Genomic DNA, 5,969 nt, shown 5'->3' with positions numbered 1-5,969 from the left:
ATAATCTAATCAAACAATTGTTGTGATTAATGAATTGAACACAAATTCCCAGAAATCTCCTATACATACCAACTATGATAACACCACCTATGTGCAAATATGTATCTATATATACATACACACATATATATACACACATATATACACACACTAGTATACCTATGCTGTTTTTAAATGTTTGCTTATAATTACAGTAAGGACCTAGGAGTGAGACATGGCTTGAGGGTTAATGACTGGCAGGGAAAATGCATCTGGCCATTAACCCCAAATAAATATGCTTTCATAATTATTTCAAATACTTCACAAGCATATATAGAGTGTAACAAAACCTTCAATGTTATCTAGGTCAATATCTGTTCCTCTCTTGAATGTTACCAAATTTATTAATTATGTGAAATAGTTGTTAGAGATGTATTGTGAAACTTTGTAATTAAAATGTTTTGGTGATATGATAAATACTAAAGATATATTGTAAATGTTCTTCCAAAAATGAATAAAACTATAGCCAATACAAAAAGGTGAAGTAGATAAATATCAAACTGATGAGCAAATTAATAAATTGGGAAAGAGTTCTTAGAAAATCACTCAAAATAAAACATCATAAATATAAAGTTATAGAAAATATGAAAAGTGAGTCAAGATAAATGTATCATAGATTAAAAAAGGTATAAGTGTAAGAGAAAAAAACAGCAGAAAGAGATACTTGATAAGAAAATTTCTGATAATTTTCTAGAGGTGAACATTGAAAAACAAGATCAAAGATGAAAGGTGAAAATCTGGAGAGGGTAACCAGAAACAAATTCACAAGTACTTGTGAAGTTGCAGAACACTAAAGAAAGAAAAACAATGTCTCTAAGGAAAAAAGTCAGATGGGCTAGGTAGGCAAGACAATTAGAACGCTATACTTTTCAACATCAATAATAAATGCCAGAAGACAATGAAAATACCTTTAATATGCTGAAGTATTAAAGGTCAACTAAAATCTTAAACGCAGATAAACTAGGATTCTAAAATAAAGGTAAAGTAATTCATTTCCAAACATTAAAAAAATGGATGTTTTACCACTCACAGACCCTCCCTGAAAGAACTACTAAAGGAGGATGAAAAAATGAGCATGAGTAAAACTGAAACCAAAAAAAAAGGAGAATACAAGAAACACACTTGAACAAAGATACAGAAGAACAAACACACAGATAAACATGTTTTTCAATAAGACTACCGAATATAAAAAGAGAAAGAACGACCACCTGTGAGAGTTTTCAAATCAGCTGGAGGCCGCCGGCCCTGGCCGGCTCGCGCTCCCTTCCTGCGCAGCCCTCCGTCAGTTCTTTCGTGAGTCCACGGTCTCCAGTTCAGTTATCAGCCCTGCTTTCCCAGCTTGCGACTCGCGGACAGGCGTCCTGGGCACGAAGAGACTGGACTCGGATTCGTCGCCTGAATCTGTCGTCTGAGAAGTTCAAGGTACTTCGTACAATTTCAGCCACCCAGGCCAGGGTCCTCCAGCAATGGTTCCCGTCCAGAAGAAGCTGGTAATTGTCGGTGACGGAGTCTGTGGCAAGACATGCTTGCTCATTGTCTTCAGCAAGGACCAGTTCCCAGAGGGGTGCGCACCCTCAGGGTTTCAGAACTATGTGGCCCATATCGAGGTGGATGGGAAATGCGTAGAGCTGACTTTGTGGGACACAGCCAGGCAGGAAGATTAGGATCGCCTGAGGCCCCTCTTTTATTCGGACACTGATGTTATGTGTTCTCCGTTGACAACCCTGAGAGTTTAGAAAACATCCCAGAGAAATGGAGCCCAGAAGTCAAGCATTTCTGTCCCAACGTGCCCACCAGCCTGGTTGGGAACAAGAAGGATCTTCGGAATGATGTGCACACAAGGTGGGAGCTAGCCAAGATGAAGCAGAAGAGGGTGAGACTCGAAGAGGGCAGAGATATGGTCAAGGGAATTGGCTCTTTGGGGTACATGAAGTGTTCAGCAAAGACCAAAGATGGAGTGAGAGAGGTTTTTGAAGTGGCTGCGAAAGCTACTCTGCAAGCCAGATGTGGGAAGAAAAACTCTGGGTGCCTTGTCTTGTGAAACAGTGCTTAAGAGGTGAATTTTGAAGTGCTGTTGGTTAGTCTTAGTGGATGAACACTGGCCTTTTTCACTTATATATAGTTTACCTAAGATTACAAATTTAAGGCATGTCATTTTGTTACCAGTATTTAGAAACCAACCCTGATTCTTAATGATGTCAAATCCATCAGGCCTACCAGGATCCTTTTACCACTACTCTTAACAACCCTCCTCTACACTTCTGCCTGACGCACCACGGCAAATTCAAAGAATTTCTTAACTTCTTGCTTCTGTCTCGAAAGAGAAACAGCTGGTAACTTTGCAAATTAGGCTGCAACTACTTTATAACTAACGTTCCCTGCCTATCATCTGTCAACAGCAAGGTACTCTGGTGAGACACAACTTCAGTGCTTTACTCCTTAACAGGTTTCATTGGCATAGCTCTGGGACAGGCATCTGGTCTTTTGAAAATGGGTTCCACAAGGAAGGCCCAAGTCCATGCAGCTGTGGCACAGTTACAGTTCTGTGGTTTCATGTTAGTTACCTTAGAGTTACTGTGTAATTAGCGCCACTTAATGTACATTACCAAAATAAATATATCTACCCCAGACTGGATATAGTATTTTTTTATAATTGGATTTCCTAATATTGACATTTGTTATCCCCAAAGACAGTGTATTGCTTGTTAAAAAATAAATGTGTTTGGAAATGTCAAATGGAAAATTCATTTTTAAATAAATAAATACTAAAATAAAATAAGGTCCAAGAAAAATACTAATGGAAATATAAGAATAAACGTGGATTTTTCGGGTAATGTAGCCTAAGTTTCTTATATATCTCAAAAATCTTAGAGATAAAACCAATGAAAGAACAAAAATTTAAAAATAAGAATTTCAAAGCAGTAAAAATATGATTAATAGAAATATGATTATTCCAATAAATATTAGAAAATAAATACAGGGAAAAGATTATATTCAGTAAAAACAAAAGAAAGTGATAGAAGGAAGTAAAATATAATAATTACAATAAGTTGCGAACAGGTTAAAATAAAATCTCCATAACATGGTAAGTGGTATAAAGAGATGTTTAGGCTATAAAGGTTATGACATGAAAAGGTTATCAAAGCCAGATGATGGAGTTGTTTCCTGCTACCTGAAATGAGCAACTATTACCAACCGTCAGAATATTTAGGGATATAAAACTTGGTCATGATAAGGAATAATTTTGTAACAGTTGGGATTTTCTAAAGAAGGGAGTTTCTATTGAGGGAAATTCTTCAAGCCTAGGCTAGACAAATGTTAAGTAAAAGGTGAGAGTTTTATATGTTTTTCTTTTTAATACCAAGATCTTCTCATGCCAGGGTTTTTCAGGTGTATAAAATAAAAAAAAATATTCTGAATGTAGAATACTTTTTTTTGCTCTGAAGCATAATCAAGAAAAATATTTTAAGGATTTATTCTACTCATCATGGTATCCTACAGCCTTAGCACAGTGTGTGACACTTAACACAACTTCAATAAATAGTTCTTGAATTCAATTGAAAACCCTGGCAGATTTAATAGTTTTAGGAAAATAATAGAAAGCTAAAGAGGATAAAAGTATAGACTATCATAGTAGAAATAAACACAAAGTTATTAAACTTTATAAAATCCCATGCAGTGGGAAATATAAAGTGCATCTAGAAAATCATGAGTATTTTTCAAAATATACAAGAAAAAGAATAATTTTATCTGATGCATTTGGGTATGACCAACTATGATGGAATGTAATTCTAAACTGATAGTATTGTGTCTAGACAAGTATTAGCTTTTTTAAAAAAGGAATTATTAAAAGTAATATTTTCCATTTTAAGAAATACATATTTTATAAGCAAACTACACCCAGATTAGCAAACCTATTGACTTCTCTATCCAGAGAGTGGACTGGGACTTCGGTTTTATTCTTCCATCCAGACAGGACCAAATACCTTCATTAAGAGGGGATTCACCGTAAGTACATTTATTGCAATAAATGTTCTTCCTGGCAGGACTTGGCTATGTGACAAGGGGTTTCCTCCATACACATCTTACAAAGTCAGTTTCTAAAAGCTATAAATTATTTTTGAGTTTTACTAAAATAAAGTAGTGCGATATTTGCCAGACATGACTTTATTTCATCTAGCCCACAGGAGCAAAGGAGATGAATTTTAGGTTTTATTTCAACATACTCGAATTAATTGCTGTTTCTTTGAATACATAGGGGATTTCCTCTCACAACCGCATACCCATTCCCTATTTCGCGGTCATATGGAAAAAGATGGTTTCCTGTGCTGGTTCTTGCAAAAATATAATGATTGTTATTTACCTATTTTATAGAAAACATGAAAGACATATAGACTTTACCTTAGTTTTAAGCTGCTAAAATTCTACTGGGATCACTAAGTCCTTACCTGATCCTTCAGATCTGAGGTCCATCAGCATTAACCGGCTTTAAAAGTTTATTTATAAACTGTGCTTTCCCTAGAAAGTATTTGTCAGTCTTCTTTGTACTACAGTGTTTCACAAACATGTCTGATCAAAAGAATCATATGGGGAGCTTGCAAAAAATCTGACTTGTGGATGTGTCCCCTGGAGATTGTGATTTGGTAGTTTAGGGAGACCTAGGAAACTGTGTTTTTAAGTCTCCCCAAGTGACTCCTAAAATCAGACAAGGTTGAGAAACACTGACTCACTACATGTTGCTCCTTCAGCACTTCCTCTGCACACCATATGGTATTCTGCACCCCTAAAGGAGGTACACACTCTGAACGATGAGCTCATACCAGGAAGATAAACCCCATAGCACTGTGACCCTTGCCCAAGAGTTCAGAAGAGATCAATGGCAGGATTTGTTTTGGCTGCATTTAGACAAAATTTATCCAATAATGGTATTAAAAACATCTGCTTTTTTTGAAGCAAATGTGGATGTAATAAAATAAGTGCTTTATTGCAGATGAAAAACTATGTGGAGATGTGAGAAAGGAAACTTGTAACTAAAAGAATAACTCTTAAAGCCACAGTCAAACTCTTGTGATTTAAGTCAGCCAGTTCAGGAAGAGGAGCACCAGTCTTAGGCCCTTTGCTATGCAGTTTCATGGAGCATGCAGGTCACTTTTCCTTGGTTTTATATTACTTTTGGATAATATCTTGCTTGCTTGATAATGCAAAGTGTTGGCTAATATTGTACCTGTTATACATACATTCTTTCAATGAATAGTTGTTGAACAAAAGAGGGGTGTGAAATAGAAGTTTTAGAAGATAGACTAAAAGAAATAGTTTGCATTAAACATATTTTTAATTTACCTATTGATTTTAATTAAGGTCTTGCTGAGTTTGCAAATGCAAAGTGATTTTTCTAGAGGAAATATACTTTAAATCTTTCCCATATGTTTTTCATATTCTTAATGTAGTAACATCAGAGTCCTAAAGATTACAATGCACACACTTAAATGATGGCTTGTTAAATCAGCCTGCATCTACCTGAGATGAAAAAAAGGTTATGAAATAGAAATAACGGATTGAGTTTTTGATATAAAAAGCAGAGATAATAGCTCTTCTAGTTAAGAATACAGAATTTTTCTTATGAAAGAAATGTTTTTATGATAGAAAAATATTTATTGAGCTTATGTCTCTCTTAGATCAATTTAAGTCTTCCATGCAGTTTTGAAAACCTTTTTCTCTTTTTCTTTAAAATACAATTTCTTTCCAAGAAAGTCTCTTATTTACCTCAGAGAAAGAAAATCAATACTAGTGCAGAGAAAAAGAGACATTCTTATTTTCCATTTGGTTCCTTAAAATTACAGACATTATGATTAACATAAAATCATTACATACTGCTTTTCATAATAGAAATCATGATGATCAAATTGGTACATTTTATAACCTCAAACTCA

General features: G+C 35.1%; 1 pseudogene; it reads left to right on the top strand.

Annotated features, from left to right (window-relative positions):
* The first annotated feature begins 1,505 nt into the window (after positions 1 to 1,505).
* Positions 1,506 to 2,080, top strand: LOC100975029 (transforming protein RhoA-like; annotated as a pseudogene).
* Positions 2,081 to 5,969: the final 3,889 nt, after the last annotated feature.

The sequence above is a fragment of the Pan paniscus genome, chromosome 5, assembly GCF_029289425.2.
Source record: "Pan paniscus chromosome 5, NHGRI_mPanPan1-v2.0_pri, whole genome shotgun sequence".
Taxonomy (NCBI): domain Eukaryota; kingdom Metazoa; phylum Chordata; class Mammalia; order Primates; family Hominidae; genus Pan; species Pan paniscus.
The sequence above is the reverse complement of the archived record's forward strand: the minus strand, read 5'-3'. Positions and strand labels throughout refer to the sequence as shown.